General features: G+C 34.9%; 1 protein-coding gene across 3 annotated transcripts in view; it reads right to left on the bottom strand.

The window, feature by feature from the left end:
* TMEM135 (transmembrane protein 135) overlaps positions 1-25,709 on the bottom strand; it is a gene marked incomplete at both ends in the record, with an annotated part of 235,009 nt that overhangs the window by 138,381 nt on the left and 70,919 nt on the right. The gene's annotated exons all lie outside the window — the stretch shown is intronic.

A 25,709-nucleotide genomic window follows, 5' to 3' on the forward strand; every position in this document is an offset into this window, starting at 1 on the left:
AAAAAATTTAAAATAAAAGACAGGAATAAATTTAACCAAAGAAGCAAAAGGCTTGTTCATTGAAAACTATAAAACACTGCTGAAAGAGATCTAAAAACATATAAATAAATGGAAAGACATCCTGTGTTCATGAAGTGGAGGATGTAATATTGTTAAGATGTCAATACTATCCAAAATGATCTATAGAGTCAATGCTATTCCTACCAAAATCCCAATGACTTCTTTACAGAAATACAAAAATCCACCCTAAAATTCATATGGAACCCAAAAGACCCCAAATAGCCAAAATAATTTTGAAGAAGAGGTACAAAGTTGGAGGACTCACACCTTCTGATTTCAAAACTTACTTTAAAGCTACAGTAATCATAAAGATATGTCATAAAGACAGACATATAGGCCAATGAAATAGGAGAGAGCCTGAAATAAACCCTTGTATATGGTCTAATGATATTCTATAAAGGTACCGAAACCATTCTGTGGAGAAAGGACAGTCTTCTTAACAAATGATGCTGGGAAAATACCTGAAAAAGTATGAAGCTGAACCCTTACCTTATACCATACACAAAAATTAACTCAAAAGAGATCAAAGACTAAATGTAAGAGTTAAAACTATAAAACTCTTAGAAGAAAACACATTGTTTTCCATTCATGATTCGGTGTCTGATGAGGACCTGCTTCCTGGTTACTATAGATGATTTTACATGACTATCTTGTTTGTATCCTGACATGGCAGAGAACAAAGAGAAGCAAGCTCTCTCTGCACTCTTACAAGGGAACTAATCCCATTCATAAGGGCTCCTCATCTAATCCTAATTACCTCCCAAAGGCCCCACCTCCTAATACCATAACACTGGGGGGAGAGGGTTTTGACATGAATTTGGGGGAACACAAATATTCAGTCCATAACAGGAGTATTCCAGTCAGAATGGGCAGTAAGTACAAAGACCAGTAGGTAGGATCATGTTTGGTATGTTCAAAGACAAGTAAGATGGCACATGAGGCTGAAAGAAAAAGATTACATGAGAGTCTGATTGATAAAAGAGAAGATGCAAGTTCCTCTGTTCAATATGTCTTTTATTTTTCCATCTGGTATAAGAGGAATGCATTTCCAACCTTTATTAATCGAAAATATAATTCAAAGCATGCTCTACTAAACAAATTTTTAAGAATTAGTATATGAACAACAAAGAAAGAGAGAATTTAAATGTAAAAAGTGAATGCACATCTAAAGAAATGCAGAGTGAAGGAGGGATAAGAAACTAGAGGAAACTGTAAGGAAACTGATGTATGTGTACAAAATCAGTGTTATCAGTGTAACATAAATAGCAGTGTAAACATATTAATTTAGTTATAAGGAAGCAAATAACAGAAGAAGTAAGGAAAAAGTTACAAGTAGCTGCCTCTGGGTTGTGGGACTCAGGCAGTGGAACAAGTAAATAAGAATACTACTCTTTTTCTACTAGTTTGCAGCATACTATTTGACGGTTTAAACTACTTGTAAATCCTTGATCAAAACTTTTTTTTTAACTTTTAAAGGAATCCCTAGTATCCAGTTTTTCAAAGAGGTCAAATACTTTACAATTTTAATAGAGTGGTGTATGTAAGAACATAGTTGAGGACTGAATAAGAGGGTATAAAGTCAGTGTGTTAAGAGTCAACTCTTGCAAAATGTTTCACAATAAAAGTGAGGAATGAGACTGAGCTGTTGCCAGAAAGAGCAGAGTTGAGAGAAAATTGACAACAGGATATTTTGAGGATAAAAGACTTAGACAAGTTTTTAATGGCTTAGTAGAAGTAGTCAGTAAGATGGAAGAAGTTACAGACACAATAAGAATAATGGATCCTGACTGAAGGGCATTCCTGCAGAAGACGGTTAAGAGCACAGAGCAATCTGTTAGCTACTTACATGGGAGATGGTCCAGATATAGGTAAATGCTTTCCTTCCCTCTCCCTTTCCCTCTCTGAATTAGGAAACAGGATTAGAAGAAGGAGGGGCGTGGGGTTGGTGTTTGATATCTACATGCTGTTAGAAAATTAAAAAAACTTTTAGGACAAACACTGCTGAATTTGTGATTGCAGCACAACATGAATATGATTCCAATGCATAATTCACAGAGAGTTAAAATAGGCCAGTAATGGGGAGGAAGAAAGGTTATTCATACATGCAAACAAAAACAAGCAGTAAATGAATGACTTTGCTATGACAGAATTTTACTAAAGCATATACAACTAGATGTTGAAAGAATTATTTACAGAAATCTTTATTAAAGGAAAAGAATTTCTCACCACTGATAAACCGCATTTTTTTCTATTCTTAATGATAGGTACATTAAATTACATCTTCCATCTTCCTGTTTCTTTTTAAACCTTATTTAATCTAGTAATGTGATTAAGAGTCCTCAGCTAGGTCAGGTTAGTTACTGTATATATTTGAGGACCAAAAGGGGAATGGCAGAGGCAACAAGCACTTGGGATGAAATACACAACTTCTCCTCTAAACCACATCAAACTACTTACTCTTTTGTGTCTCAAAAACCTGAGGCAGTTTGAAGATCTAATTCTTCTTCTGCACTTTCTCCAGTAGGAAGAGAATACCAAATTCAATCTTTTGTTTCCAACTAAATTGATTTATTTCATGAGCTCTTCCCAGCAACATGTTTAAGGACATCTCATTCTAACAGCACTCTGTCAGTTCAGCTCAGGTTCCTTTGATTCTATAGGAAAGCACTGGAGTGAACAACATTCTTTTGACCTCTACTAAAGAGATTGCTTTTAATTTACTTGTTACCCAAACAACGACTAACAAGTATCCAAAACAATGAGATACAGGGCTAATTCTCAGCATTTGTAAATTTACCACCAGCAAATTCTTCATTGAAATTTCCCTCTCCTTGAGTTTTGATAACAACTAAAATGATTAATACTAAAAGCATTCATTAAACACCTGTCACTGGCAGGGAAAAAACCACATGTAGGTCCTCAGTTAAAAACAGGTTATCAAGAGAGACTGCTTTTAAGTAGAGTGTTAGATAAAAGTGACTTAGGAGACATGAAATCTAGGTGTAAGAAATGCAAAGTTCTGGACTGGATCCTTGTGTTTGTGTGTGAAAATCAAAAAAGAGCCAGAAGGATATACAATGAATTGATAACAGAACTAATCTCTGAGTGGATTTCTTTATTTTCTAATGTTCCATCATGCACATATACTTTTTGGTAACAATAAAAAGAAAAGTAACAATTTTTGTGCACTAAAAGATAAAACAGATTTAAAACAGAATTTTGGAACAAAATAAAATGTTATAATACAAGCAATACTACACTGAGTACCTCCCAACGTGAAGATAATCGAAAGTCAATAGAGACTCATGTTATTACAGTTTAATGCTTTTTAATGCATTAAATCAACACAAAATAAGTAAAATTAACAAGAAATATATATTTAATAGACTTTACCTTGAAAAGCAGTATGATTATAAAAACTTTAAAGCATCATATTAAAAAAAGACTTCATTGGGTTAATTTAACATGCAGTTTACAGATATAAATACAAAAGTTGTATTTAGCATATGTTTATTTCCTATTAGTCAAGCAACTAAAATTCTAGTTATCTTATTTCCACTATTTACTATCTGGGCAACCTTAGGCAGGTCATTTAAACTCTCTAAGCTCTGACCTCCTCTGTAAAAAGGTGACAGCTAATATCAACCTGTTTTCCTGTGGTGGTCAATGCAGGTGTTAACGTATATGAAAAGCTCTGTAAAGAGCTAGATAAATGTAAAATACTGAATCCAAGGTCTAGTTTAGGACTTCCTGAGATGAAAACATGTTTCAGGAATACTAATTTTTATGTATTCCCAGCGCCTTGCAAAAAATATAACAATATAGCATAAAGATTAAGAATGCAGGTTTTAGAGACAGACTGTTTAGTTCAAATTCTAGCTTTGCCATTTGTAAGATGTGTGATCCAAACAAGCAACTTACTTCTTTGAGCTCATTAACAGAATAAGGATAACAATGGTATGGAACTCAAGGAAAAGTGTAAGCGCTCAATAAATGATAATTTTATTACTATTAATATCTCAAAGGAAATGCAGAATTCCAATTCTACCTTAAAAAGTGGTCATCAGATTGCAATTAAAAATTACATCAGATGGCAATGAAAAAGGTACTATATAAAACAGTCAACCACAATTAGCACATTATGCCATATGGCTATTTATTTATGCTAAAATTCTTGACAAGACAACCAGAAAAAAAGAAAATTTACATTATTTCAAGAAGATTAATTTAGCAAAAGTCTTCAGAAATCATATGCAATAGTCATTCCCCAGCTGTTTATCCTGGCCATAGAAGAAAAGAGATTTAAATAATGAGGTTTTTCAGCACCAGCTGCTTCCCTCTCTATGATGATAAAAATACAAAGTAAAAAATAGAAAAACTGGGCATTAGCTATCTGCTTCTCACTAAAGAAGCACTGCATGTTACAAATCTAGTCATATACTTTCAAAATACACAAATGCATTAGCATAGCAACCAAGACCTTTGTGAGGTCCACAAACCATTCTCACTCTCTTTCCTCCAGGCAGCTGCCTACAGGCCACCCGTTCCAGCTCATTAATTACAATTCATAACTTCAGGGCCCATGCACTGCAGCAGCTACAGCACAGGGAGCAAAACCTCTGAGAGAAACTCTTTCTAGTCAGAAAACAGGGAAGAGGGCCCCAAGTGAACCAGAGAATGTGTAGGGAATTAATCCCTGGTTCGGGGGAGAGGTTCTGTCTTTTTTTTTCTCTTGACTCTTTCCCAAGGACAGGCCCTAATTATAAGATGAAGCAGCACCAGTGTAGGTAGTTAAAATTGGAAAATAAATTCTGTTTTTCTGGGCAAAAGCATATGGAAAAGGGGACCTCTGTAGTCCAAAGAAGAAAGGAAGAATGCCCATTATTTTTTTCACTCTTTTCTCTATCCACTTTGTCCCAACAGCAGACCCTGAAGAGTGTGTGCAGCTGGAATAGCAGAGCAGGCAGCTACAACTCTGAGAGAAATCCTGTCTTTCTGGACAGAGGACCAGAAAGAGGAGGCCCAATGAAGCAGAGAATAAAGAGGCAATCCCTGAAAGGAAGAGCTGGAAAAGGAAATCTCTTAACTAAATCTGTGTTTGAACTAGCACAAATACAGAGCTCACCCCTCACCAGCATACGCATGGAACAGACCCAAGTAGCAAAGCGAAGGCTTTCAGGGCAAAACTACAATTAAAACTACCACCCAAGTCCCAGCATGGCCCATGAGTGGCACACAGTCAGGACAGACACAAAGCAACATAGGAAAGGCAACTGACATTGGAGCTACTGCCCACTGAAGACGAGACAGAACTTGCAGTCTGAATCTAACAGGGGACTGCTTACTACTAAAGAAAAAAACAATGATAAATAAATAAATAATAATAAATGTTTAAAAGATCAACACTCTCCAGAAGAGTTTAACAGGATCCAGAGTCTCACAACCTGACATTCAAAATGTCAAGGACCGGGCTTCCCTAGTGGCGCAGTGGTTGAGAGTCTGCCTGCCGATGCAGGGGACACGGGTTCGTGCCCCGGTCCAGGAAGATCCCACATGTCGTGGAGCGGCTGGGCCCGTGAGCCATGGCGGCTGAGCCTGTGCGTCTGGAGCCTGTGCTCTGCAACAGGAGAGGCCACAACAGTGAGAGGCCAGCGTACCGCAAAAAAGGAAAAAAAAAAAAAATAGGATTTACATCAAAATGTCAAGGACCAATCCAAAATTACTCAACCTGAAAAGGACAAAAAATCGTTACCACAGCTCAAAGAAAAGACAATCAGATGTTGAAATTACCAGACAGAGCCTGTAAAGGAGCTATTATAATTACATGAGGTAAGGTTAAACACACTTGCAATGGATGGAAAGAGAAGTTCTCAGCAGAGAAACAGAAACTTTAAAAAGTGGAACTTCTGGAACTGAAAAATCCAGTAAGAGAAATAAAAAATTCAGTAGACAGGGGCTCAACAGCAGAATGAAGAGAAAAGAGAAAAGAATCAGTGAACTTGATGATAAATAAATAAAGATTATCCAGTCTACAGAAGAGAGAGGAAAAAAGATTGAAAACAGAAACTGAGCAGAACCCCACAGACTTGAAGGAGAATAGCAAAAGATCTAGCATTTGTATTATCAGAAACCTAGAAAGAGAGGAAAAACAGATTGATATATGTTTCTCTATATATTGATATAGAGAAAATATATGAAGAATAGCTAAAAACTTCCGAAATTTGGTGAGACAAACATTTACAGATTTAAGCTCAGTGAACCTCAAGTAAGATATGCACAAAGAAAACCATACCTAGACATATCATAAACAAAAATGCTGAAATCCAAATATAAAGAAAGGATCTTGAAAGTAACCAAAAAATACATACATACATATATATATATATATATATATATATATATATATATATGTATATGTTATATAGTGGAACAACTATTAAAATGAGTATGGATTTGCCATCAGAAACCATCAGAAACCATGGAAGCAAGAGGAGAAAATATCTTTTAAGGTTTTGAACTATAAACCCAGAATTCTATATCCAGCAAAAATATCCTTCAGGAATGAAGGCAAGATAAAGACATTCTCATGCAAAAGAGACTAAGAATCTGTCACCAGCAGAAATGCTTTAAGAAAATGCTAAAGAAGTTTCCAGAGGCTGAAGAGAAATAATCCTAGAAACAGATCCACACTGTATGTTCAATTGATTTTCTACAGAAGTATCAAGGTACATGGGAAAAGACTAGTCTTTTCAACCAATGGAGCTTTAACAATTGAATTTCTCAACCAAAATATATGAACTTCAACCTACACCTCACTCCATACACAAAAACTAACTTAAAATGGAACACAGACTTAAATGCTGGTGCTCAAACCATAAAACTTATGCAAAAAAACGATGGAAAGAAACACTTTATAATTTGATTTAGGCAAATATATGATACACAGGGGGAAAAAAAGAATAAAACATTGAAGTATTCATTATGACAGTTACTATCCAAAGACGGCCACACTAATTTATATCCTATCCCACATGTACTTCTTAAAATGTGACACTGACTCTCCTCCATATGTCATATATTCCCTGCCCTTGAACCTGGGACCTTTGAAACTACCTTGGTAACTGTAACTTAAACATAATGAGGCAGAAATGATGCTGATTTTTAAGGCTAAATCATAATGGGCAAAATGCCATCTGCCTGGTGCTCTCACTTTGTCTGGACATGTGCCTTTGGAGCCCTGAGCTACCAAGTAAGAAGTCCAACTACCTTTAAAAGGTAATTTTTACATAGTTTTTCACCATGCTAGAAAAACTATGTAAAAAGAGAGAGAGATGCCCCAGCTATTCCAACACACAGCTATTCAACTACTCCGAGCCAAGGTGCCATTCATGTGAGAGAGTCTTCACATGATTCCAGTCTTTAGCTTTCAAGATGTACCAGCCAATGTCAAGCAGAACAGTCATAGGCTATTCCAGGCAAGCCCTTACCAAACTGCAGATTCATGCAAAGTAAATACTATTGTTATTTTTAGCCACTAAACTTTGAGTAGTTTGCTACACAGCATCAGATAACTATACAATGATAAAAATGTGTCTTTAATAAAAATTAAAGGCCTTTTGCTCTTGACTCAACTGAGAAAATGAAAAAGCAAACCACAAACTCACAGAAACTATCTGCAAAAATATATCTGACAAAAGCACTTGCATTCAGAATATATAAATAATTCTTACAACTCAAAAATAAGACATATAACCAAACAAATTAAAATGAACAAAATATGTCAACAGACCCTTCATCCAAAGAAAAAAGATATGTACACACATATAGTATATTCATCTGTAATATGTATGCATGCACATGTGTGTGTATATTGTGTATGTACATATACTCTCATAAACACACAACATACATATACATGAACGGGCAAAAAGTCAACAAAAAGATGTTCAACATCATTAACTTTTACGGAAATGCAAATTAAAACCACAATTAGATACTATTATACATGCACAAGAATGGCTAAAAATACTAGAAAGAATAACAACAGCAAGTGATAGTGGGAATATGGAGCTACTAGAACTCTCATACATTGCTGGTGGGAACACAAAATGGTACAGTCGCTTTGGAAAACAGCTGGTCAGTTTTCTATGAAGTTAAACATAAACTTATCATAAGACCCAGCAATTCTATCCCTAGGTATCTACCAAAGAGAAATGAAAACATATGTCCAACTGTATGAATTGTAGAAAAGCCAAAATTACAGTGACAGAGAGCATATCAGTGACTGCTTGGGACCCAAGAGATGTGGGGGGAGGGAACTGACTGCAAAGGAAAAAGTGAGACTTCTTTAGGGAAGAAATTCTGTTTGATTATGGTCGTAGTCACACAACTATAAACATCTGTCAAAACTCATCAAACTGTACACTTAAAACAGGTGATAGGGCTTCCCTGGTGGCGCAGTGGTTGGGGGTCCGCCTGCCGATGCAGGGGAGACGGGTTCGTGCCCCGGTCTGGGAGGATCCCACATGCCGCGGAGCGGCTGGGCCCGTGAGCCATGGCCGCTGGGCCTGTGCGTCCGGAGCCTGTGCTCCGCAGCGGGAGAGGCCACAACAGTGAGAGGCCCACATACCACAAAAAAAAAAAAAAAAAAAAAAAAAAAAAAAAAAAAAACAGGTGATAATCATTAAATATAAAGCTGTTTAAAAAAAAAAACGCACACCTGTCCCTCTCCCCAGAGCAGTTTCCAACTAATTGGTAACTTAATCATCACCAGCCATTAGGAAAAACCTGGGTACTACTCTAATGACAAATTTTATAGGAAGAATACATACATGCTTTAGATACAGATTTCATCTTAAATTCATATAAACTGGGGGCATAGGTAGAGGTTGACCAAAGCAGAAGAAAATTAGCAATAACACTAAAGCCGAGAATAAATGCAAGAGATGAATAATCTAGGAAAGATACAGTCTGTATGTCACACTCAGAGGAAGACTTAGGGATCCAAGAAGAGTAAATTGTTATGAAAACTCCACATTCCATACAAAATTCTACATTATCACCATTTAGGAACCACTGCCTTATTATGCACTTAACTCGATAATTACAGAAAATAAGTACTATATATAAAACTGAGCAACTGACAAACAAAAATCACCAATCTCACCTTCACTTGCAGATGAATGTTCTTGTACCTGTGTTTTCCATCCACTATTTGCCCAAGCAGAAACTTGAGTCATCCGTGAATCTTTCTTTTCTCTCAACAACCTATAATACTTGTTATAAGTAATATTTATTATAGCATTTTACTTATAACAGTTATTAGAGTATAATACTTATTCGAGTAATTACCTATTCATCTAAAATCCTCACTGGACTATAGGCTATATTTCACTCATCATTATACCCCTAGCACCTAACACCTCAGAAACACTTAACTGTTGAATGAATGCAAGAATTAATGAATAAGTAGTTATTTGGACTGTGTCAAGTAAGCACTTATTTATTGATACTTTGGGGGTATGTGCTTTACCAAGGTGTGAACAAATATGTCCCAAACTATATTATAACAATTTCAGATGCTGAATGTATAACTCATTAACCTTTCATGTTAATGAAATCAACTTGATCTTTTTAGACAACACAAATGTCATAATCTGTTTTCATTCACTACACAGGAAATATGCATTACATATGGAGACAATGGACGTTAGCAATGGTTTTAAGGTTACAAAGAATGTTACTTCTGTTTATAGATGTGGGTTGGTTTAAGTTATCCAGAAATTTAAACAATAAGCAGATGGTTTGTTTCCAAATTGATAGCAGTCATCCGGCTCTAAAGAAGAGTGTACTTTTGTAAATACATGTTCTGTCATGTTCTATCCAATGTGACATGATGAAATAATGTACTATGTTATGTTCTGCTTCTCCTCTTTGAACATAATAAAACTTAAGAAAAGCATGGATATTTTCCCCCCACAATGTTATCTTCTTAGACTTAGAGTCAAAACAAACTAAGAAAGGATAACAACAAACAAAGATAAACCCACAAATGCTGAGATTTAGAGGCAGATTTCAATTCTGTTTCAAAACAAAATAAGAGTTGAGTCACTCAGAGTTTTCTCAATCATTAAATGGTGATAATATTAAATATAATAATTGAGTGTTTAACTTAAAATTTGAGAGTGGGGAATAAAGAATTATATCTAAATTTTATTTTTTCATTTCATTAGCATATAAAATATTTTTAAGTAGGCAAGATTAGCATATGTAATAATCATTAGATGATTATACAACATCCCTCCCCCTTCCTTCAATTCCCTCCTCTATTCTAACAAGATGCTGATTTTGTTTAGGTAATCTACCTTCTTTTACAAGGCTATTAACTAAATCAGTAATGTCAATCCCATTCCTCTTGCCAGTGATTTTTTTTTAGATACAGGCATATGATATCAGAGATAAAGAAGGCAATTTCATAATAATAAAGCGGTTAATTCACCAAGAGGACATAATAAACTTAAATGTTTATGGATCAAAAAGCAGATATTCAAAGCATATGAGTCAAAAATTGATACAACTGGGACTTCCCTGGTGGCGTAGTGGTTACGCATCTGCCTGCCAATGCAGGTGACATGGGTTCGATCCCTGGTCTGGGAAGATCCCACATGCCACGGAGCAACTAAGCCCGTGCGCCACAACTACTGAGCCTGTGCTCTACAGCCCGCGAGCCACAACTACTGAGCCCGCGCACCACAACTACTGAAGCTCACACACCTAGAGCCCATGCTCCATAACAAGAGAAGCCACCACAATGAGAAGCCTGCACACCACAACGAAGAGTAGCCCCTGCTTGCTGCAACTAGAGAAAACCTGAGTGCAGCAACAAAGACCCAACGCAGCCAAAAAGTAAGTTAGTTAATTTTTTTTTTTAAATCAAGCAATGTAATTCACCATACTAAACTAAAAAAGAAAACTATACGATCATCTCTAGAGATATGGAAAAAACATCTGATAAAAACATCTATTCCTGATAATAAAAACTAGGAATAGAAAGGGACGAGCTCAAATGAAAAAGGGCATCTACAAAAAATCTATAGCTAACATATTTAAGGGTGAAAAGATTGAATACATTCCCCCTAGGATCAGGAATAAAGCAAGATGTCAGCTCGATTTCTATTCAATATTATAATGGAAGTCCTAGCCAGTGCAATAACACAAGGAAAAGAAATAAAAGGGATCCAGATTACAAAGGAAGAAGTAAAATTTTCTTTATTTCTCCACATGACATTCTAATAATAGCTAAAAACCCAATAAACAACTTTTCCATTTTAGAAAAGGCAAAACTATAAAGACAGTGAAAAGATCAGTGGTTGCAAGGGACTAATGAATAGGTAATTCACAGGGGATTTTCAGGGCAGTGAAACTATTCTACATGATACTGTAATCATGGATATATGACATTATGCATTTGTCAAAACCCATAGAACTGTACAACAGAAAGAGTGTACCCTAGGGTAAACTATGGGTTCTAGTTAAAAATAATGTATCAATATAGGCTCCTCAACTGTAACAAATGTGCCACACTAATGAGATGTTAATAATAGGGGAAAAGGGAAGGGGAGAATATGGGAACTATCTGTACCTCTGTTCAATTTTTCTATAAACCTAAAACTGCTCTGAAAATTAAGTCTAGTTTTAAAAAGTATATAGGTACAAACTAAAAAGAAAATGAAAGGTCATATATCAAGGTAAAAAATAAAAGAAAAAACTCTTTAACAAAACTAAATTAGAAATAGCACCTTTTTTACAACCAAATTAATTTAATAAAAAACCAAAATATGAGTGAAGTTAGATGACAATGTGAATTTAAACTCATTTAAAACATCTAACAGTTACTCATTCTATACTAGAGTATTAAGAGTCATTAACAACGACTATAATAGCCAGATATGCAGTCCAATCTCTACAGGCCATGAAAAGGACAGTAAGGAAAGAAGGGGCAAAAACAGAAGGAGGAATTGCAAATATGGAAGCCCATTCCCTTTCCATGATGTCAGGATTTCAGTCAGGTGATTTCCAAAATATCAGTAGAACATTAAAGAGTTATGTCCTAACATCCAATCTGTTCATCTAAGTCTTCCCAGAAAAAATTAGAAATAGAAACTGTATGTCCTTTACCACCATCACTACCATCATTATCATGAAATTTATTGACAAACATAAAAGCAAAACGTCAATGAACCAAAAATCGTAGAGTAGTAGGATTTAAATAGCCTGAGTTCTTGATGACATCACTGAATCCTGGAACTGCTACTCTCGAGACTCTTTGTAATTTATTTTAAAAATAAATGTACTTATACTTTAAGTCACTTGCAGTTGGGTATCCAGCTAATTGCATCCAAATAAATCTATAAGCATAGTGAAGAACTTGCCTCAGAATTTGTTAAAATGAAATCTTTATCTCGGAGTGAAACTCTGGATTTATTTATCAATCCTTAAATATTCTGAGTTCTAGATGTCTGGAAAATTATAAAATAATTTCCTAAATATTTATATTTTATAAATTTGGGGCTTACTTTTATCAAAGAAAAAATGTAAACAGTTTTATATTATTTGTGACAGAAAGAATAAGGAACATGTATAACAAAAAATAAACTGTGCTGATAATACAAACCTTGCTGTTCCTTTCATCTATAGCTATACCACTAATAAGTTTTTTAAAAGGAAAGTAGAGGTTACAAATCATAAAATCAGAAAGTGAGAAGATACGAAAACCCCAAATACTCAGTGTTAAGCCAGAACTCTAAGAAGAATAAACCTAAAGCTACTTAATTTCCAAAAAGGAAAATGCATGGGCATTTGGAAGAAATAATTCACTGAAGTTTCTTACAACCAACCTGAAGCTCCCATGCCACACAGTATTCCAGTATATGAATACTATACAATTTGCTCATCTATTTAACTGCCAGTGGATCCTCGAGTTGAATTGAGTTTTTATAATTATGAACATGCTGCTCAAATTATTTTTGTTGGTTTCTCCTTTACACATGAGAAAAAAAATTTCTCTAGTACATACTTAAAGAACGGATTGACAAGGTGTAGGATGTGTGTATATTCAAATTTATTAAAAAGTACCAAATTGTTTTCTAAACTGACTGTACTAATTCGCACTCCTACCAGCAACAGATAACAGTTATTATTTCTAGCAATATTTTTCTCAAGGTTAACAAAAGAAAGTTCATCAAGTATCCTGTAAGAATCTAACGAAACATTGGAATAAAATTATTCATTTCTTCATGTACTGACTACCTATATAATGATACCATACATGTGGTAGGAACTCAGTAATCAAAAGCATTTCCTTAGCCTTCTCCTAGTAGCAAAATCTTAGACATTTGCTCTGCTAAAGATTCTCTTATTACAAGTAATAGAAACCTACAAAAAAAAAAAAAAGTACGTATTAAGTTGAAACAGCTGGAGCAAAGATCTAGCATCAGAGGAGTAGAAGGTTTGAAGGAAATATGTGTACACACATATACACACACACACATGCACAATTAAGACTATGGAATAAAGGTGCTGTCAAAGTGTATAGGGGCTATAGTTTTGTTTCCAGCTCTAATGTTCTTAACAGGAAATTATAAAAGGTTAGAAGACAGGAGTTTTACTATACTGTACAACTATATCTCCAGCAATTTCTCTCTTAACTATGTAACCGACTCAGAGAGTAACTGGGACTAAACACAATAAAGCCAAAGTAAGACTCTAGAACCAGCATGATCAGATAGTCGGAGAACTTAATATCTGCCTATTTGGATTTAAGAGATGTTGAAAGTCCCTTTCACCTCCAAAACAGATCTTCATTTCCTCTCACAGTGCCTGAAACCACATTTGCATTATTGAATTTTGTTGGATATTCAGGGTTTTTCATTAATTAACAAATATTTGCATTGAGCTGCAAATATCTCTGGACACAGGAAACTTATGAAAAATTAGCTGACAAGGACAGGCACCTGAAGCAAAACAGAAATAGGAACGGAGACGCTGAAAAAGAAGGTGGGAGAGTACCAAACAAAAATTTTGCCTACTTTCGCCATTTTACTGATATCTGGCCCCCAAATTACGGCTGTCTTTAATTGACTGGAAATTTCATCTACTGAAGACCAGTATCCTAAATTGGCATAAACTTTTGTTTGGGTTTATTTACTGTTATAACTTTCCAGTATGTTCTACCAAATTACACTTATTTTTAACTACATTAAGAGTACAATCAGGGGCTTCCCTGGTGGCACAGTGGTTAAGAATCCGCCTGACAATGCAGGGGACATGGGTTCGAGCCCTGGTCTGGGAAGATCCCACATGCCGCGGCGAAACTAAGCCCGTGCGCCACAACCACTGAGCCCGTGAGCCACAACTACTGAGCCCACGCCACAACTACTGAAGCCCACGCACCTAGAGCCCATGCTCCATAACAAGAGAAGCCACCACAATGAGAAGCCCGCTCACCACAACAAAGAGTAGCCCCTGCTCACTGCAACTAGAGAAAGCCCGTGTGCAGCAACGAAGACCCAACGCAGCCAAAAATAAATAAATAAATAAATAAAATATAAATAAATAAATAAACGTCAGTGTTTACATTAAAAAAAAAGAGTACAATCATACAAGCTCGATTCCACACCTAACTTAAAATGAGAGAAAGAACTAGGGATAAAAATGGAGAACCTCATAAAAAGAAAAAATGACGTTTCAGATTCTGAAATGCTAGCGCTGCAGAACCTGAAGGCCATGAGTCTTGATTAGTCCCCAGAAAAGCCTGCTTATGGAGACTGTGTGGCTGGCACCCATGGAGCAAGTAACTTGGCATGAAAGGAACCCTTAGTATTTTGTATTAATTGAAGTAAGACATTTAAGAATTGGTCAGTTCACACCAATTGAACACAATGCTAAACATTATCCTTAGACACCAAACAAATATTTAATGACCTATAAACAGTACCTCAATATTGAATTCTTTGTCTGATTTAAGTCGAAAGGAACCAGATTACATTGTTATGGTTTTAACAAAGTAAACAGGAGTTCGGCTGTTAACAAATATATCGTAAATAAACTTAGCCCTTTTTATCTACACCTGAATATGTGTTTTTAAAAAGAATGTAATAGATCCCAATTCTTAATCATTCTCCCTAAATCCACAATTTCTCATTATTTCCTGTACTAGTTTGCCTCTGCTGTTGACTTTCATTTCCATCACAGATTACTCTAAAAGGAATTCAGAATCCAAACATAAATTTTATAAACACATAAAGTATATATGCCTACTTAATAATCAAAACCAGCCTTCTTTAAATGTAATGTTTCCTTTCTAGTACTTCCAAATATGCATATACTTCATAGGGTCTTTATTTTATTAGCAATTTTTAACACCAAAAATGGAAACCATGTCTTTTTAAAAACATCAGATTCATAATGGTACAATCAGTAAGCCCCTTTCTCCCACAAGTGTTTATATATACAAACAGTGTGCTATATGAATTAAAAAAATAGTACTTGTAAATCTATATACTGTTAGCAAGGACTAAACTTCCTTCTCAAAAAAATTTTTTTTAAAAAAGCAGAAGAATACAGTATATTAAATTTTTTGCTAGAAAGTTAAATAATGTAATGGCTTTAATTATGGTCATTTTTAATGAAAGGATGAATAATTATAACTGTTAAATAAAATACTTTAAAATATTTCATGAAAGTGAAATAAAATTTAAGAAAAAAATTTTATACTATTATCTATGTAAAAATATCCATTTATGTACAAAGGCACAATACTCCAGACTTCTAAAGAGACTGTTATAAAAATTAAGTTTCAAGAACCTATTAATAAAGACGTGAATTATAATTATTTTTCAAAATAATTAATAAAGATTTATATTGATCCTGGGAATTAAAATGCTCTATATGTGCATACCACTTTAACAAATCACTTGCATAAATATGTTCTAATCTAAGATAATTTCTAACTCTAATTTAAAAAGTGATAAATAAATAAATAATTTAATTAAATGGTTACCTTTCATCCGGACAAGGGATTTTAACCTGTTTTGCATCATGACTCCTAAGATGTTTAACTTAACACTTTCATGGGTGTTCCCAAGATTATGGGTAATTAATGTTATGCTAGCTTAATTCATCCCTTTGTTTCACTCAAAAAACTGTATCAGAATGCAATTCAGGGAAAGTTATGCTACTAAAAAGATAATTATAATATTTTCACTAGTACAAGCAAAAATTTACTGGAGCATGCCTCATAGCAGATTTTAGTACAATATTTTTCTTCATACAATTGCTGAAAGCAACTGATATAAGAGAAGGGAGGGGTGGCAATGAGAGAGAAGGTATACTGATTGCAAATTTTGCTTTGGTAAAAGAATAAAACAAATTAGTATAAATTTTAGCGGCTAACCAAAATTTGTCTATCTATATGACATTTAAATTTTCTAGAGCTCTTATTATCCTCTACAATAGCCTGAGAACTGGTCCCAAGGCTTCCAATACTGCTGCCCATCTCCCCTACAATTATTTCTTCCCAAATCAGCTAGAGTAACTATTTGAAAAGGGAGATCATATCCTATCACTCTTTTGTTTAAAACTCTCCAATGGTTTTCTTAACATATACACACTACAATATATAAAATAAGAAAACAAGGGCCTACTGTATAGCACAGGGAATTATACTCAATATCTTGTAATAACCTATAATGGAAAAGAATCTGAAAAAGAATATACATACATATGTATGTATAACTGAATCACTTTGCTATATACTTGAAACTAACACAACATTGTAAATTAACTACACTTCAATAAAAAATGCATAAAAAAGAATTTTTTAAAAGTCTCCAATGATTTTCTATTAAATGTAAAATAAAATCTAAACTCCTTACTATGGCGACAATGTCCTAAATATGAACTGTCTTCTGCCTATTTTTCCAACCTCATTTTATACCACTCTGTCCACCTATAACAGTCTTCTTGGCTGTTGCCAAACCAAATGACCAAGCTTGCTCCCAACTAGGGATCTAATTTACTCACTGTCCACTCTCCCTGAACACTCTTCCCCAAGATCTTCTCAAGCTCTGGCTCATTAGAATACAGCTATGACTAAAATAAAATCTCTGCTCTGAAAGAGCTTATAAGTGTAATGCCAGAGAAATGCAAGAGAAGGGAGAAAGGAGAAAAGAAGCAAGTGGGGGAAGGCAGGGACACCATATTACAGAGTCACAAACTAAGTGCCATGGGACAACAGAGGAGAATATAACCTACTCTGGAGGAAAGATTTCTAAATTCAGATTTGTCACTGTCTTTCCAGGAAATAACAATGACACACACCAAGTATTAAGTGGGGACTATTCCATTTGACCCTCTGCACCACACAGAAGCCCCATGAATGTGTATGATACAACAGATGTCATTCAGGATGCTATTTAATTCATGAAGAATACTCCAGAGGTTACACTTGGGCTATGCCTCCCTCCTTCACTGTCCCCCAACCCTTCTATGGTTGTTTGATCTGGGATCAGATACACTACACCCGAAGTAGGTCAATCAGATTAGGATAAAGGCAAAGGAGAAGAGAGTGGGGTGGAGATATTAGAGCCGAGTCACTTTAATGATAGCATCATATTTTTAAAAAGGTGCTACTGCTGGGTTCCCCACAGCTGCCCTGGTTCCAGTCTTTCCTGAGACTTGATGGTTTAGTATGTCCTTCAATTCTGTGAGCCATCTCAACATCCTTCCCTTAATCCCAATTTTTGTCTTAAGCTCACCAAATTGGTTTCTTTTATATAAAACTCAAGCAACTGTGAAACATTTGGAATAGGCAATCATCCTAGTGAAAAGCTAAAACAGAGACTAAGGGTTATGGCTCTATTCCAAGTAGTGTGAAGTTACTACATATCTAAAGAACTACAGTGATATAGTAGGAAGAGAAAAACATTAGTGTCACTCACTTTCAGCTTCAGATTCAAGTCTAGATTCACTGTTTGCTACCTACAGGATGTGAGCTTGAATGCATAATTTAATGTTCTCTGTCTCCTAAACTACTGATAGCAGCCCTCATAGGGCTGTTTGAAGATTAAGCAAAATAACACACGTCAAGACACTCAGCAAAATGTCTGGAAGACAGTAGGGGCTCAATAAATGTTAATTCTCACCTTGTTTCCCAATAAGGATAAGATGTTTAATCAGAGAGTAAATGAAAAGCCAACTCTGGCTAGGGCAGGGGTTAGCAAATACAGCCATGGGTCAAATCCACCCTACCACCTGTTTTGGATGGCCCACAAGCTAAGAATGGATTTTACATTTTTAAATAGAGTTGTACATTGAACACTGTGTGTGGCCCCAAACCCCCCACAAAACAATATGTTGAAATCACAACCACTGGTACCTGTGAATGTGACCTTATTTTGAGACAGGGCCTTTGCAGATGCAATCAAGGTGAAGTCATATCATCTTAGGGTGAGCCCTAAACCCAATGACTGGTATGACTGGCCTAAGAAGGCCATGTGGCTATGGAGGCAGAGATTGGAATAATGCAGCTAAAAGCCAAGGAATGTGGGAATTATCAGGAGCCACCTGAAACTGGAAGAGGTAAGGAAGGATTCTTCCCTAGAGACTTCAGAGGGAGCATGGCTCTGCCGACACCTTAATTTCAGGTTTCTAGTCTCCAGAACTGTGTGAAAATATATTTCTGTTGTCTTAAGCCACCCAGTTTGTGAGAATTTGTTATGGCAGCCCTAGGAAACTAATACAAATAGGTTTTCTTTTTAATCAAAAAAATAGCATTTCCCAACATGTGAAAATTGTATAAAATTCGAATTTCATACACAGCCACATTCATTTACTGTGCACAGCCATACTCATTTGTTTACATCTTTTCTATGTCTGTCCTACAATGGCAAAGTTGAATAGTTACCACAGAGACCATATCGCCCTCAAAACTGGAAACAGTTACTAACTGGCTCTATGTAGAAAAAGTGTGACTATCCCTGGCCTTAAGCATTAGTGCCGAAGACATGAATAGGAGAGTTCTAAAATGGACCTGTGCCAGTAAGCGATGACCAAGTACTAGCTGGAGAGGTTAAAAACCTAAAGGAACAAACAAACACAAGACCTAGGAACTTTTATCATGGGAAAATGGTTTAAAGTTTTAAAATAAATCAGGATTTGGAAAAAAAACAAAAACCTAGCAAATTACAAACAAACGCACTAGTCAAGAATAGTCTGACATGTCTTATTCTGTGAAATAAGTTAGATGACATGAGTCATTGTTATGGAGAAGCTGGGCACAGTAGAAGGGCGTGGAATAAGACTACTAATTTGCATGATTGTGTATCATTTAAGATAGGCACAAAACATCTAGTAGAGGTCTCCTGAAAATAGTATCAAATGGAAGTGAAAAAATGATTTTAAAAAAATCAGACAGATAGACACATCCTAGTCTTCTCTTTCCAGTCTAAATGCCAATTCTAAGCAATTAAAACTGTCTATTGACTAAACATTATAAAAATCTCCCAAGTGGCCACATTATAAATCTATCCCTACTATAATCCATCCTTAAGAGTACTTTCATTATCATTGTCCTAAAATGTAAATTTTGATCATGCTATGGAACTGTAGTTAATTTTTAACAAGATATTATTTAAATTCCTATACTCAGTATATAACATCCTTCACAATAAGACCCAAACCCCCATCCAGTCCCATTTCATACCACTCCTCAATATTCCAGAAGCTTCTGCTATATTTAACTTTGTTATATACACCTATAACACCCTAGGTTTCCCTCTTTGTAACACCTATTATGATTTTAATTACTTGTTTATTCTGCCACACTAAACTGAATTTTATGATAGAAGCATGTCTGTCAGGTTCACTATGATATGATATAATGTGATATGATATGATATACACAGCACTCAACACAATGCACATAGGTGCACAATAAGTATAAGTTGAATAAAGAATGAATAAATCAACAAGGATAACTAACTATGCCAGGACTCAGGACTCCATATTTTTGCACATAATGCTCCCTCTCTGCCTTGTTTACCTATCTGGAGAATTACCTTTGCCTTGTTTACCTATCTGGAAAAGTCTGTACTTATCCTTCACATGAAGCCTCCTCAGTAAAACCTTCCCTTACATTTCCCTGCAAACTGTTCTTTCCTCCACATCACTAAAATAATATGTACCATATCATATTGTAATATATCTATTTACTGGTACTTAGGCTTCATTAAACCTTGAGTTTCTCAAGGACAAGAACCATATTTTATTCAGTATTGTTTTCTCCAGCACTTAGCTCAATGTATGGAGCATATGAAGAAGAAAAATGTATTTGCTGACTACATAAATTAAAATCATTTCATAAATTTAAAACAAATAAAGTTTTAAATCATAGAACAGTGTACATTTAAGTATTTTCTTCATTACAAGTTAATTTGTTTTAATAATTTATTGAACAGTGCTTTAAACAATTGTGATTGCATATTTTAGTTTAAATAAAATAAAATTTGTAAACTAATGAAATTTCATCTCCTGTTATAATTTATTATAGAAATAATACAACCCACTATAAGACTCAAAATATTTAGAATAAAACCTAAAACCCTTTTTTCACCAACATTTCCGTTTAGAGATATTAACAATAATTAAGCCATCAAGCATTTTCAAATAATACTTTCCCTACACATTTATGTATGTACATATGAATATATATGCTATGTTTGAACACATGATATAAATGTTAACAGATATTAATTATACCAATCCTATTGAGATAGTTCAACTTAAATGCATCCAAAATAAATGTCACAACTTAATTGCAATTTTCTAATATCTAGAATCAGTTAAGTTCAGGAAAGTTTGTAGAAGGCCACCCAGTAATAAACACAAAATAAATTGTGTCTGCTGTCCTGTTAGTGATAATTTTTTATTGCTAACTCAGTTTCAGATGTCAGAGTAATGACTTCCATATTCTGATTAAAATGCAAATTGAAGCCATATGTTAGAAAAGCATAGGCTTTCAATGTCACTGTTTTCTGACTTTAAGCACAATAAAAGTATGTTCATAAAGGCTAACAATTACCCAGATGAATTCTGTTGATTCTAGATGTAGAAAATATGGAATTTTACATTGCAAACTATGTCAATACACAAAGCTGTAGCACACCAATTAACAGCTACGGTCATATATATACACACATATATACGTATATATGTATGTATATGTAATTGGTGGGGGGGTGAAAATTATAAAACAATATGAAACTTGACTAATCTTAAAACAGAATGAATCTTAATTGGTCTGATTTTCCTCAAAAGTGAAAACTGAAAAGTGATTTTATAAACCTGTTTTTAATCTTCAGATTTGCTAAAGTAACTAAAATTAAGCTATATTCTTAGAAAAATGAAAAGTAAACAATAGACTGATATTTTTGTTTTATTTTGCCAATGCATTAAATAAACCAAATTCTACATAAATCAATTTAATGTTTAATGGATTTCTAAGACTATGCTACAAGTTTCCCAAAGATCTTCTTAGACTGAGATTCAAAAATGACCAGCCCAATAATTAATTTAAATATTACAGGCTTTGCTCTTTTTCATTTTCATTTGTGACATTAAACTAAAATTGCTGTGTGCACAAAACTTTTTTTTGTTTTGAAAGGAAAATTTTGAAGTTATAAGAAAACTTCTCTTATAAACAGCACTCCCAAAAAAGCTGCATCATCTATTTAAGAGTGAATAATTCTGGGAGTTTGCTGGCAGTCCAGTGGTTAGAACTCTACTGCTTTCACTGCCGTGGCCCGGGTTCAATCCCTGGTCAGGGAACTAAGATCCTGCAAGCCACGCAGCGTGGTAAAAAGAGTGAATATTTCTAAATTTGAAGTATTTCTACCTAATATCAGCTAGACAAAAAATTAATAAAAAAGTCAATGCCAGCTAAGCTTACACAATTTACAGACATCAAAGGTAGTAAACTCAATGTAAATATAGTTCCATTGCATAAGGAAAAACGTGAAGGTGACTATAAAAGTGTTTACCGAAAAAAAGAAAGACTGGCAAGAGGTAAGGTAGGGATAAACCATAGCTCTCAAGATGAATAAAATCACTTTATTTTACCTTAAAAAATGTTCAGCTTGAAATATGGAGACAGAAATCTTTAAAGAATAAAGTCATTAAAGACATTACCAAGGTAGAGAAAAACATCTATAAACTAAAATAATCTCGAATATAGGTTAATAATTAACTTATCAATAAATAAGATGGTACTAAAATGTCACAGAACTCGAGCATTATTAATGAATTTTTTAAACAAAATAATGGACAGTATAGAAAGATCTGGCTTATAAAATCTCTTTTAAAAAGCAAAAAAAAAAAAAAAAAAAAAAAAAATGGGGCTTCCCTGGTGGCGCAGTGGTTGAGAGTCCGCCTGCCAACGCAGGGAACATGGGTTCGTGCCCCGGTCCGGGAAAATCCCACATGCCGCGGAGCGGCTGGGCCCATGAGCCATGGCCGCTGAGCCTGCGCGTCCGGAGCCTGTGCTCCGCAACGGGAGAGGCCACAACAGTGAGAGGCCCGCGTACCGCAAAAAAAAAAAAAAAAAAAAAGCAAATAAGTTTCTTTAATACATTTTTAAAGCTATGATATAATTTATATCATTAAGTGCCTAATCAGTCCCCATTTTTTATAAATTAATTTCCAGGGCTTCTCTTATCAAGCTCAACATTCAGTGTTCCTCCAAACTTCTTCTTCTGTTTGAGTTCAAGGATAACGAATAAAAGTGACTATGCATGAATATACTGGATTATGGTCAGTGGTCTATTCTAGACGTCCATTTTTCTAGCTATTTGTATGACTAATTCATTTGCCAAAGCCTCTGTTGTAAAAGTAATGTGCCATTACAAGTACTGCATCCTTGGTAGACTAATCTGCACAATTACTTCCATATACTGTATAGATATGTCCCTCAGTTTGCAATCAGCATCAGTATTGTTTCTTTTGCTCTTCTTATTCACAGTAGTCTGTAACACATTTTAAAACAGCTTAAGTGTTACATTGTAGTCCATGATTCCAACATAAACAGCTCAGTGAATAGCTTAGAGAAAGCCCTACATTCCCACCAATAATATTTTACCTAGTCAGTACAAGCTACAACTCACTGACGCTTGGAGGAAACTTTAAAAAGCAGTCTCAGCCCTGTGGACTAACATACTGACTGGCAGAAGAATGTTGATTTTATTTTCTATGCTTGGGCTCGTAAGCCACATTCTAGTTTTTTTTTTCCCCTTAATTAAATAAGAATTTTTAAAAGGACTTCAGAAGGTCCACATTATCTAAGAATAATTAAAACCAAAAAAAACCCACAAGGAGAATTTTGGTTGACTTAAAACAAGGACTAAACTTTCAGAGTAAATAGTGAGGAAATGGTTTAACTTGAAAATAAAGCTAAATTTCAAAACATTTCTTCAGCTGTAAACTGCCAGGTCCACAATTCCCAGTGATTTAATTTTTTCATAAATACTAACTTTTAGGGGCTTCATGAAATGCTGTATCTTCTACAAGACCTGCAATTTCATTCTCCAATGATCTGTATTGAACTTGTATTGAATTGTCAAATGTCAACAACAGACCAACAAGGACGATGACAATGCTAACCTAAAAACTGGTTTGAGTAAGGACTAGTGAATATTTTGTGTTATACTAATTCTGGCTACTCTATATATCCTAACAGCAGTGATCTTTTTTTTTCCCCTAACATCTTTATTGGAGTATAATTGCTTTACAATGGTGTGTCAGTTTCTGCTTTATAACAAAGTGAATCAGTTATACATATACATATGTTCCCATATCTCTTCCCTCTTGCGTCTCCCTCCCTCCCACCCTCCCTATCCCACCCCTCTAGGTGGTCACAAAGCACCAAGCTGATCTCCCTGTACAGCAGTGATCTTGATCATGAGAACTCCCAACCCATAACACATCTGGGTAAAATAATAATAGTAAATAAAATTCCAAAAATAATAATAGTAATAGTAGTAAAGAACAGGAAGAGAAAAACAAAGTCAGACAATATAAAATAAAAGTGAATATTTCAAGTCCAAGTTCAACTGGCCACCCATAACTTTAACTATTTATGATTTTAGTTATTCAGCTGAGTTATCACCAGAAATCTATATAATGTGCTTGTATATTTTTTGTCCAGCTTTATTGCTATATAATTGAAATATACTTGAAACTTGTGTAAGTTTAAGGCATAAAATGTGATGATTTCATATACATATATAATGCAAAATGATTACCACAGTAAGGTTAGTTAACACCTCCATCACCTAACGTAATTACCTTTATTTTTATTTATTTATTTATTTTTAATATACAATGGAATATTACCTTTATTTTTATGGTGAGAACATTTAATATCTACTATCTTAGCAACTTTAAAGTATATAATACAATATTGTTAACTATAGTCACAATGCTATAAATTAAATCCTCAGAACTTATTCATCTTATAACTGGAAGTTTGTATCCATTGACCAGCATCTCCCCATTTCCCCCACCCTCCCAGCCCATGGCAACCACCATTCTACTCTGTTTCTATAAACGTTTGCTTTTTCACATATAAGTGAGTTCAAACAGTATTTACCTTTCTCTCACTTATTTCACTTAGCATAATGCCTTCAATATCCAACCTAGTTGTTCCAAATAGCATATTTCCTTCTCTTTTATGGCTGAATAATACATACATACATACATACATACATACACACACACATACACACACACACACACACACACACCCCACATTTTCTTTATCCATTCATTCATCAAGAGACACATAGGTTCTTTAAATATCTTGCTATTGTCAATAATGCTACAATGAACATGGAAATGCAGGTTATCTCTTTAAGATAGTGATTTCATTTCCTTCAGCTCTATACCTAGAATTACAATTGCTAGACCACATGGCAGTTCTATTTTTAATTTTTGAGGAACATCCATACTGTTTTTCATAGTTGTTACCAATTTTCATTCTCACCAGCAGTGACAAGGGTTCCCTTTTCTCCACATCATTGTCAACATTTGTTATCTCTGGTCTTTTTGATAATGGCAATTCTAAAAGGTGTGAGGTGATACCTAACTGTGGTTTTGACTTGCAGTTCCCTGGTGATTAGACAGACTGAGCATCATTTCATGTACTTGTTGGTCATCTGTATATCTTCCTTGGAAAAGTGTCCAAGGTTTGTTTTGTGACCTAACATATGGTCTATCCCAGGAAATGTTCCATGTGCTCTTGAGAAGAATATCTTTTCTGCTGCTGTTGGATGGAATGTTCTGAAAATATCTGTCAAACACATTTTGTCTATAGTGTTGTGTCCATTTCATCTACAGTCCAACGTTTCCTTACTGATTTGCTGCCTGGTCTATCCATGGTTGAAGTGGCATACTTAAGTCCCCTGTCATTGTTGTACTGTTGTCTATTTCTCCCTTCAGTCTGTTGGTTTCTTCTTAACATATTATGTGCTCCAATGTTGGCTGCATACGTATTTACTCTCTTGATGAACTGACTCCTTTATCATTACAGAAGAACCTTC

This window comes from Hyperoodon ampullatus, assembly GCF_949752795.1.
Source record: "Hyperoodon ampullatus genome assembly, chromosome: 7".
In the NCBI taxonomy this organism is placed as follows: domain Eukaryota; kingdom Metazoa; phylum Chordata; class Mammalia; order Artiodactyla; family Ziphiidae; genus Hyperoodon; species Hyperoodon ampullatus.